The following is an 11,666-nucleotide window of genomic DNA, read 5'->3' as shown; positions in this document are numbered from 1 at the left end:
AGATGGGTGAGGGCAAAATTAATTTCTGTTCACCAACCAGGAATAAACTGAAGTACAGGAAATAAAGGTAGAAGTGGTTTGAATGCAAACTAGCTGAAGGGTAATATTTGGAGTCTGTCTAAGATTGAGCAACCATTAGCTGGAGAGGAGGCTGCTTCATGCATTTGTGTTACTTCTGTTACTTCTTTACTTCCACATTTCTCAGTGTACGTCATGCCCTGAATATCAATATTGATATAGGAATTTGATTTGTTTGTTCTTGAGATGCTCCTAATGAGATGCTTACTACATATGGGCTTTCCTAGGAAAAGGTGACTGTCTTGTAGCTGTGCACTATGCTGCATTTCGAGAGACTTGATTTACATTTTCACTTCCAGCTCTGATCAGTTCCTCCTATAGCTATACACAAATGACTCAGTCTTTTCACACCCCTTTTCCCACCCTGTGAGATAAGGGAGGGTTGATTCTACCTTTCCTCTGCTCTGCTCTTTTGAACTGATGCCCTGTTGTGCTATGGACTAATCCATATTGCAAAGGTTGGGCTGGTGTTTTTTTGTCAGCAAAACTCCTCTATGACATTAGTCCTTTTGATGAAACTTTACATCATCAGTGTGTTGTCTTGCTGGCAGTAGCATCTAGATTGTAACTCTTGTATCTAATTAAAAAAGGAGAACATGGTGGGAGAAAAGCTTTCTGGGCTTTTTTTTTCCATAAGATAAACAGAGATTGGCTTATTAAGGGAGTTAAAGATGGGGAATTCTGACAGGTTAGAAATGTCCAGTGATACCTTGAAATTCTCTACGGGCAAGCAAAAAGCGTTTATTCCCATCGTAAAAGGGTTAGGCTTGGAAGGCACCTTAAATGTCATCTAATTCCAAACCCCCCTGCCATGGGCAGAGAAGATCTGGTTGCTCAGGGCTCCTTCCAACCTGGCCTTGAACACTTCCAGGGAAGGGGTATCTACAACTTCTCTGGGCAACCTGTGCCAGTGTCTTACCACCCTCACAGTGAAGAACTTATGCCTAGCATCTAATCTAAATCTCTCCTTGTCCTGTCACTGACTTCTCCTGTAAAATGTCCATCTCCCTCTTTTTTATATGCCCCCTTTAAGTACTGAAGACCACAGTGAGGTCTCCCCAGAATCTTTTCTTCTCCAGCCTGAACAACCCCAACTCTCTCAGCCTGTCTTTGTAGGAGGGGTGCTGGACTCAGCACTCCAGGTGAGGTCTCACCAGAGCACAGCAGAGAGGCAGAATTCCTTCCCTTGACCTACTGGCCACGCTGCTCTTGATGCAGCCCAGGCTTTCTAGGCTGTATGCATGCATTGCTGAGACATAAATGATATCTTCATCTATGATGATGATTTTTTAAAGGAATGCCAGCAGTTCATTATTTGCATTGTGGAAGTGGCAGGACCCATGTGTTGTGGCTGTAATGACCATCTCTGAGGTGGCTGGAGGAGGCATGTGCTGTGGCTGAAATGCATCACTGACAGTGTCTGGGATATCCCTGACTCCAGTGGGCACATTTGGGGTGGTGAAGCCAGCAAGGGAATGCAGTGTCATGGGCCTGCTGGTGGCTACACAGCTCAGTTCTGTGCAGGTCCCAGGTTCCACAGGCTCTGCTACACTTATTCTCACATATAAAGTTAAACATGGGCTTTGTGTGTTTGAAGAATTACTGCCTAAGACAGATATGTTAATGTGGAAACAGCTGCTAACATTCTGCAGGGACACTTGCATGAGTTTGAGAAGCACGTGGCCTGGTCTGAGCTCTAACGCAGATGGCTTTTGTTACCAGCTGACTTGGTAAGCAAAAGCAGGAACTTGTGTTTGTTTGCTGTTCAGCAAATAGCTTTTGACTGAATCTCATCTATTCATAGATTCCTGTTTGTTGCTTTTCTGTCCATTGCAAAGGGAGCAAGGATTTCTAGGTTTTGAAAATCTTGTAATGTATAGAAGCTGGATATATATTAATGCAATGAAATATGAAATATGTGAATTAACAGCTGTAACAGAAGTGGGTTTCCAGTGTTGATAATCAATTCTTTTAAGGAATATCTGAATGAAAGATTTTAAAAATAAAATATAAACAGAAAATGCTGGTGAGTTGGGGGATTTTGGTTCCCTTTTTTTTTTTCCTGCAGGTTTTGGCAATATTAGTAAGCAGTTCTTTCTGGGTGGTATGTTCTGCACTTGGTCTTTGACCCCTCTGAAAGTGGAAACAGATGTAATGCAAACTGTGGAGTAGTCAACCTGTCCCCTGGGAACTGACTGAAAACAAACCCCTCTACTGAATGAGCTCTTAAGTTATTGCATGTCTTGGGACAAATTTGTTTGCAGTAAATCAGTAAGATAACACCTGCAGAGGTCCCTTCTGGAGTTAAAATACATGCTCCAGAACTGTGATGAACAGCTGACTCAGGCATTCACATTTACAGTTGCTTCTTAGCAGGATGCAGTGAATGCCATCCAGTGAACACAGGGCTATAACCCAGGATTTCATACAGAGATTCATCTGCATAAAAGATGTCTGGGTGAAGGAGAGAATTTGTAAATAAAATATGTGGACAAATTTATTTCAGTATTTTTATCTCATCTCCAGGAATGTTACTGCTGGAGGGAAGTGCTCTAAAAAGCAAAGACTGAAATGGTGGGCATGCAGTTTAAATGGTTAGAGATTATTTGATTTTGTAGATATTAATATGCATCTGCGTTGGTAGAGAGTTTTCTATCTTGGCCTATAGTAGCTAGAGGGTTTGTTAAGAAAGATCCTCTTCAGATGGCTGTCAGAAAAAAGGGTATATAAACCCAAAACTAACCCCAAAATCCTCAACATATGATCCTCACTGCAGTGCAGTTTTTCTGCTCTGCTGTCAGCTTGGGCAGATTTACCTCATGATATAATTCCAGGCAATTGAAGTGAAAGTGCCCTTCTCCATTACATCCTGAGAAGATGCTGGTTCTAAACTGCCCAAACTAGAGAAGGAACCTGCAGAGAAGACTTCTGGTCCTCTGACCCATTGCTGGCTGGAGTTTTCTCTGATCTCTTCTGGAAACTTTCAGATTTCTGGCTGTTTTTAAGAAGCAAACACACTTCTCAGTATTTGACAGTTATGATGCCAAGCATGCATTCTGTCACTCTGAGATTCCTGACATTCTGTAGGGATGACTCTGCTGCTATAGGGCAGTTCTTGGTTTACTGCAAACTGCAGCTGCTTTTGAGGAAAGCAGCGTTGGTGCCACTTCACCTTGTGTTCTGAGGGAGTTTAGTGGTGGGATTTAACCCCTCTGCTTCATTACAATTGAACAGGAGCAAGAGCAGCTGAGAGGCAGGGGCAGGTTTATGGGTTTGAGTTCCCTACAACCAGCTGATGGGACTCTTCAGCCTTCAAGTTGGATTTGTTAGTCTGGTCTCTAGTTCTGAGGGTCCTAAACTTTGTTTAACAAAGGGTGAGGCTGAAGAAGTGTTGCACCTCAATGCTGGCTGCCTGGGTTCTCACTTTTCTGCATTTATAGCCATTTCTCATTCCAGTCTTGCAGAGTCTCTAGCAGCAAACAATTTGAAACAAAAGGTGTTGTTTGATAGGTAGAAGTGCATGTTAATTCAAGTGTGAATTCTTTAATTCTTGGCACATCTTTTGTTTTGTATCTGATTTCATTCAGTCACAGTCTGTTCCACCTATTGATTCCTGACCTACAATGGTGTTCTGCTGATCTGATGGTATTGGACAGGTTTGTACTGGAGTACACTGGAGCTGAAATCTTCAGAACACCAGTCAGAAGCAAGTAGTGAGAGTTACTGCTTGTAGTGTGGTTTTCACATCCTTGTCCTTTCCCTTATTTTTGTTGTCAGAGCTTGGACAACCTCTCCTGGGGAAACTCTTGCCTAGATAATTAACGTATGGTGAGCTCATCTTTGAACTAGGGTCTATCTTGTTGGTAGTTTGGCTTTTCTAGTTTGCTGTTCCCCTCATTACAGGACTGGGGCATCTTTGGCATAAAATCAGTAGCCAGAAGTTTCTAATAGGTTCAGTCTTCCTGCTGCTTCTAGGTCACACATTCTGGAGGAGTAAGAATAATCTCTTAATTTTGTTACAAGTTCAGGTGTTAAAATTTGAGAGAGAGGTTTCAACTTTGGGGCTTTTTTTGTGTTTGTTGTATTGCTGAGCAAAAATTGAAGACTGATATTCGCACAGAGGCATCTGAGATGGCTTCTGAAAATATCTGTATTTGTGACGCCATCTGTCCAGTCAAATACAGAACACTTATTGCATTCGTGTCTGGTACAAGTTAAACTGATGTTTGTGGTAGTTGTAATCTCTCTTGGTGAGCTGCTCTGCTGACTTTCTGTAGATGCCCATGACATTCAGATGGGAATAGCTTTGTAGTTCTTGTTAGCCACATCAGCAGCAGACAGACAGACCTTTCATATGGAGCTCAGAAAGGTTTGGAAGAACCTGCTGCTCCCTGTGCAGTTCCTCTTCCATGAGTGAGGGGCTCTGGGGTACTGGAAGAGCTTTGAGAAGCTCAAACCAAGCTTCTTTTACTTTGATTGATTGATCAGATTTTGAGTATCAGGACTCAAAGCTGTAATAAAGAGTTACTCTGAAATGGAAAAGAGGGAACCTAGAACAGGTAGGAGAGCACAGCTGCTGCCCTGCTGGTTTGTAGGAGATGAGACCCCAGGGCTGGGCTGAGGCTCTGCTGCAGATGCTGCCTTGGCAGCTCATGAGGGTCAGGAGAGGGAAGGCTGTTTTTCCTCTAAGTTCTGATAACAGATAGGTTTAAATTCAGATTGGTGCAGGACCTGAAGACTTGCTGGCTAAGAAGAACCTGCCACACAGAAGACCAGCATGGCTGAGGAGAGCTGCTACTGCATTTGATTCTTTCTTTGTTTGGAAAAAAATAGATTTGGCTAAGCTTTCCCTCCCACCCTGCCCTGTGATTTCCAAACCTGTCAAGCTGTCAAAATCATAAAGCAGGGATGCATGTGCCAACAAACTTTATTTGGTATTGCTGTAAGTGTATTCCTGGCTTAGAGACTTTAGGAAGAATCTCTTCTTTGTCCTAACATATGTATGGTGAAAACCTCCCCAGTGTCAGATTGCATTGAGATAAGCTGGAGTGTCTTTTTGTTTTTGTGCTGCATCTCACCTGGGAGAACTTCCATATGAAAATACCTTTGTTTTTTAACCTGAGTTCTTTGCTTAAATAAGGGAAACCTCCTATAATCTAGGAGCCTTCAGGTTGTTTTGCTTGTGAGGATAACTGGAGCTGGGGCCACATATGTTTGGTTGTTTTTTTTTTAATTTGTGTTTATTTTCCATATTTCAGGATATGTACAAAGATCTTACTTCCTTGAAGAAAAGAGAAATAGCCAAAGATGTTTCCCTTTCTTCCAGTTGTTTTAGGGCTGAGCAGATATTCCCTTTCAGTCACAGCCCTGGGGTCATGTTTTGGCTGTTTCCAGGCTCTCTGAACTTGGGATTCCTGAATTTCTGAGCTCCCACAGTTTTGCCTGATGCTTTTGTAATGTAAGGTGACATTTTTGCTGTGTGTAACCCTACTAAAAACCATGCATAGACTTAAAATTCCTGAGCAAAGATGCAGAACCTTGTGATCTGGATGGAGGTATGTCCTGTGTTTCCATGGGCCTAAAATTAGTATTTCAGCTACATGAACCTATAGAGAAGCATAATGATTTCTCAGAAATATCAGAAGTGGAAGATAACATTTCAGTGAAACTTGAATTGATCTGGATTGCCAGAATTTGCTGACTGTGGTCAAATTCTGCAGGGCAGGAGGTGGGTGGGCGACCAGACTTCAACACACTGGCACTTGCTCCAGAAGTAACACTTGGCTATTTGTACCTTCAGGCTGAAGTCACTGCTTGCTAAGTCTCTGTTAGCTCCACACTTGTCAGTTTTGGATTCAGCAGCACCTCAGGCACAGTTTATATCTGTGCATGTGGAATGTGCTGGTTCCACCCCTCAGCAAGCACGAAGCACCTGCACTGCAGAGCACCTGCTTCTGCAGGCACTTAGAGGAACCAACGTTGGGAGCTGGCCTTTTACCCTTCTTGATGAACTTTGCTCTGTGTTAGTTCAAGGGCTGCAGAGTTCGTGTGGGAGCCCACTGGGATGGTTCCTTTGAGGGTCTTGTTGAAAGCTGGTTAATTTGAAACACATGGTGTGAAATGCCCTGCATATGATCTCCAGTTCCCATGAGACAGCAACATGTCTGAAAACTTCTATCTGCTTCGGGTGCAGACCAGACTAGGGATGGTTGCAGTTGAGCCATAGTACATATTTTTATTGCTTAAAGGTATTTTTGTTGACAGATTTATTGTTCAGCCACAGCTTTATGCAGTTAGCTTTTGGCAGCTTTCTTTTCTGTATATTAAAACTAGATTGTTTCAGATATTTCAAAACAAGGCACATTTTCATAAATCAAATAGCTGTCTGATCATTTTTCACAGGAAAGATGTTTTGCTGAGTAGTACTTCTCAGCATTAGAACTGCAGCACATGGCACTAATATGAGTGAGAAAGGATGATGGATGGGTGGTGCTGGTTTGGGAGTTTTAGACTTTAACATTTATTTCTTCAGAGGCAAAGTGTGGTGGCCATGAACAGTGGCAGTGTGGATTGTCCTCAGCCCTCAGCTGTATAAGCTGTATCCCTGGTGCCCTGAGAGAGGAACCCAGTGGGCAGCCAAGGAACAGAGAGATGGAGATGGGTGAAGCTGGTGGGAGCACCTTTGCAGCTTTAATAACTTTGTTGGGCAGCCAAAGGAATGTGATGGCTGTAAAGCTGCTGTTCAGAAAATCATATAACTTCACCTGGTCATACTTAGCTGACTTTGGGTCAACCTCATGTGCCTTGGTGTTGTCCCTTCTGTCTCCAAACCTATCTACATGTGCATCTTCAGTCTTGGAGAGAAGCTTGGGAAGTAAAATGCATGTGAGGATTGCAGTGCAGATTCCCTGTCTCCTGTACTCTTGCCTTGGTTTACGAAATGAGATTGTGCTTGTCTTGCCTTAGCAAAATCTGGTTTAATTCTGTTTTTCGAAAGAGAGAAGTGTTGCACTTGTTCAGACAGCTGACATGTCAAGTGGTTTAGCACCATATGCAAGTGGGAAACAGGCCTTATGCCTTCTCAGTTTGATGGGAGAGTAGCATTGTTGTCTGCAAAAGGTATTCCACCCCTGTTTTCCTTGCTTTGTTGTTATACTGAAGATAGATTATTTCTTTGCTACTCCAACCTTATTTCATACCTAGTCCATGCACACTTGTGAGTATGAATTTTGAGGCAGTGTCTACTGGCTGTTCAGTGACAGCTCAAAGGAGCATGTGTTGCCCTAAATGATTTGCTTTGCTCACTCTGTACCTGTGATCTCTAACACCCACATTCCCTCTTTTTGTGTTTTTTTGGTCTAGTTCTGTATCTCTCTTCACCCTGCTGCAGTCACTGCATGCACCTTGCAGCTGCTCAACCAGGAACAGCTGAGGCTGCTGGTGGGGGGACATGGAGGCAAGGGATTTATATTCCAAGGGCTTCTTTCTGCTCTTGCAACATCATCCCAATCATTGTTCTTTGCAATAATGATTTTTTTTTTATTTGTATAAATTCCTTGGCTTAAGCACTGTGAGATCATCAAGAAGCAAGGAATTCTTCTGAAACCCAGCAGGCAGTGCCCTCTGGGTATGTGTGTGCATTGCAAAGTCATCAGTCATTCAGTTGTTGACTCAAAGTTATTCTGGTTTGCCAGCGTGCTTATTCCCTGCTGAGTTACAACCACAGATAACAAAAGTGAACTTTGTGTTTTTCAGAGTGCAGTCTTTTCCCAGATTTTATTTGTTGCTGTCTTTTGTGGTTTGGTTTTGCTTTGGTTTGGCTTTGAATTTCCTTGGGGATGTTCTATAGGCAGAGAAGGTAATGCTTGAGAAGTGAATTTTGCCCCAGTTTCTCAAAATTACTTCTGACGGGATCAGCAGCATTCATTGCTTGCACTGTGCTCTCCAGACAGCTCAACAGGTTTGGACAAGAAGGTTTAGTGAGTGTTGTTTTGGGATGTGGGTGCAGGGGCTGGGTGCTCAGAGGGGTCTCTGAGTACAATGGAGCCATGTGGGACTGGCTAGCAGTGGGACAGCAAGTCAGAAATAGAGCTTATTGCTTGTGATAACAGAGGGCAGTTGTTAAGTTGGGAAAAGTGATCTGCAAGTAGTTGTAACTCCTGTTCTGGATGAATGGATTTGGCTAAGGTGGAAGAGACCAAAAAAACCCATGCCTCTAGCTGGAGTTTCTGATATTTAAGCATCCCAAGCCTCATCTGTAAAGCATTAAGGTATGGCTGCAACTGGTTATCTTCTCACTGGTCTTGGAAAGGAGCTGTTTGCTTGTCTGGTACACTCACAGTCTGTGCATTGTGTTTGTCTGCTTCACACACTCACTCTGCAGTCTGCAAAGGGATTTTTACAATTGGCTGAAGGATGTTGAAAAGTGTTTTAAGCTTGTAATCTTGTATTGAGTGCCTTAGGGGAGGTATTGCCAGTTGGTCCCTGAGGAGACCATGTTTAGTGAGAGGCGAAGGGGGGGACAAATCTGTTGTGCATGAGTTTGGCATGTCCCCCTAAAACAATGCTGACCTAATCCAGAAAGGCTGCCAGGTACTTTGGAAGAGGTGAGAATCATTTTCTGGGGTTTTGTTTTGCCCTGCAGTTGTTGCAGTTAAGTGGAACCAAAGTCAGCTGTGCTGGGAAGGACTCTAGTGAATTGATGTGGTTGGGGATACAAAGCATCTCTTTGCGTAGGGGAGGCATGTGAATGCAACAGCTTCCAGCTACTGGTGTTATCATTTGATCTTGCAAATATATGTAGTTCTTGGGTTGGTTGAGATTAATATTAATATTTTATTTGTCCTAAAACTGAGATTTTAACAATAATAATAGTATTTATTTATAGCTATAATCCTGTTATATCTGCAGTTTCAAAATGCGATGCAAGATGTTTATTCTTAGGAGGTGGTTATTGTAATTTCAAAATTATTACTTAAGGTACGAAAAAACCTCCTATAATAAATGTTTAGTGTTTGTATTCATTGCTGTTAATCCTTACTAGTTTATTTGAAACAGTGTATACATACATTATTAAATGGGTAACTCATTCTCAGGGTTACTTCTTAGATTGTAAAATAATGCTTCTTATAAAGCCTGGCCCTTGAAAAGGGACATAAGCTGCACTCTTTAAAATGTGAAATACATTAATGATGGGGTTGTTTTCTTTTATGTTTGTGGGTTAAGTACTGCTTTCTGAATCTCTGCCTATGACCTGTGAACTTTTCAAAAAATGCAGTTACTTTGGCACTGTGTGGTGGGTGTGCAGGTTGCCAAACAGTGCTCTCAGGGGAAGTACCTCTAGTGTCTTTGAGGGAACCCAGTTCACTTGCTTCAAGTTGAAGGAGTTGGGGTTTAAAGGAAGTCCTTGCTGTCTGCTCTAGGAAAATCTTTTGTGTGCAGAATACTTAATGTTTTCCCTTGCTTTCCTCCTTGCTTCCAGTCTTGTCAGCTGCAGCTTTCAATGGTTAATCTACCACATATGCAAAGGGTGACAGTAAGAGTGTGATAAAGGCTGAAACAAACTTGTAAAAGTGCCCTGCAATTTGGGGCAGTGGGAGAAGTATTGGAAATTGGCTTGGCTGAGCAACCCAAATTAGTATAGCCAATTCCCTGACGAGAATGTGGGGCTGCTTTCCTGCTGGTGTAGCGTGTTGCAAAGGCCGTGCTGGTATTGCACAGGTCATCTCCTCTCCTGTCCTGATCCTTTCAGCTTTGCTAAGGTGCACTTGGAAGAAGAAGTGATAAGGAAAGAGCAAAGTCAGTCTGTGCTGTGCTTGCACAGTGTGTGCTGGGAGAGAGGCCCCGCTGGAGCTGGGCACCGGCCATAGTTGGTACATAGGACTAGGTGGGGCTGCTGAGCTGCCTTTCTCTGCCAAGACTTCTGGTCTCAGGTTAGATTTAGAAATATTTCCAGCTGCCAGGTGAGATGACGCAGGCTGGAACATCTGGCTGCACTGAGGAACCTGCTCAAACAAAATGAGCCTGATGCTCCGCACACTTGCCTCAGGGAGAAAGCTGCAGAGAGGTGCAAGGGCCCTACACTCATTTTGGGCTTCCCATCTCTCTGGGAGAGCAGAAGATCTAAAAATGATCCATCTGTTTTCAACAGGTAAAATAACTCTTTTTTCTAGAATAAATAGGCAGGAAGGAGACTCTTGAGTTCCTCAGGGGACTTGAAGGTTGACTAGGAAAACTGAATTTGAGGCACTGCATTTTCGTGTCAAGTTTTGTCCCCATCTTTGGCTCTTTGACAGTCTAGTGTGGACCTGTATATTGTGTGTCCTCTGAGAAGCTTGGGGTAGCTGTTTATATTTCATTCCTTTTCAGATAGGGTGGTTTTGAAGTTAAAATTCTGTTGCCTTGTTTGGGGCTTTAGGATATAGCAGAAGGAAAAAATTAGAAACAAAAGTTTAGTGGTACAAAGTATCAAAATATTGCAATCTGAGTCACAGCTAACAAACATTATTTGGAGCTTTTTTGGAGGAGAAATAGCTCTTAGATTGTTAAATTCACAAGCATGGTTGAAACTGGAGTTCTCATGGTTGAAACTGAGACTTCTAGCCTGGATGGCTAAATGAGGGTCTTACGCACATTCCTGAGGGCTGCTGGATGTTCTTGCTTGTGGTATTTATACCATTCACACATGCTGCTCATTCTGGGTTGGGAACTGCCTTTGCAGTCATCACATCCAGCTCAGAGATGTCACACAAAGCTGAATCTCAACACTCTCTGAAGGCTGTCACATTTCTCTTCATAACTTCGGGATGGTGACTAAAGCTTGCTGAAGTGATGAGGAAGAGGATTGCCCTTAAAAATTACTTAGGGAAGAGGCTTACAATGGATCTAGTTCTGACTGAAATGTTTGGAAGTTCACACAAAGCTCAAAAAACCTCTGAACCAAGAGGGTAAATCCAGATAGAAACTACTAATCTGCTCTGATGTCAGTGGGAGCTGTTTCAGTGTCTTCAGTGACAAAAGCCCCTCCATTGGGTCAGTCACATGTGTGCATTAATATTGAAGGAAGTACATTATCTGTTGTTTTATGTGGGGAAATGAAGGCTTACTCTGGGTGTGAATATTCTTCAGTAACAGCTGTGTGTGTCTGTGTAATGTCTTGGAAGACCAGAAGTACTGGTTTTTGCTTGTTTTCAATAAGAATTTCTTTGAGCTTTTTGTAATGAGCAGGAAAACCAAAGCAGAAATCAACCTTGGTTACTTGGTTTTGCCTGACTTGGCATAAAGGCAGGACCAGGACTGTAGTTCCCCTTATTATCAGTGTGCTCAAACTGGTGAAAACCGTTCTGCTGAGCCTGGGCACAACATTTAGGGTCCCAGAATGAGTCCAAAGACATAATATCTGTGCTGCCACATGTTTTTGGACTTTGAGGTTGACTTTGTACACATAGCTTTTGACTTAAGCTGTTCTCCTTTGGGACGTGAAGGAAGGAGAGCAAAGTACCTTTTCCAAAGAAAGAGCCTCTCTGGGAAGCTGGGAAAGGTCCTTACTCCTCCTGCCTCTGAGCCCTTGCTTGTTTGTGATGTGTAAT

The 11,666-nt window shown here is 42.8% G+C and overlaps 1 protein-coding gene across 2 annotated transcripts in view; it reads left to right on the top strand.

Annotated features, from left to right (window-relative positions):
- Nucleotides 1-11,666, top strand: part of LOC102041041 (uncharacterized protein C11orf24 homolog) — a 19,806-nt gene that overhangs the window by 3,696 nt on the left and 4,444 nt on the right. The gene's annotated exons all lie outside the window — the stretch shown is intronic.

Source organism: Geospiza fortis, unplaced genomic scaffold (genome assembly GCF_000277835.1).
Source record: "Geospiza fortis unplaced genomic scaffold, GeoFor_1.0 scaffold66, whole genome shotgun sequence".
NCBI lineage: Eukaryota > Metazoa > Chordata > Aves > Passeriformes > Thraupidae > Geospiza > Geospiza fortis.
The sequence above is the reverse complement of the archived record's forward strand: the minus strand, read 5'-3'. Positions and strand labels throughout refer to the sequence as shown.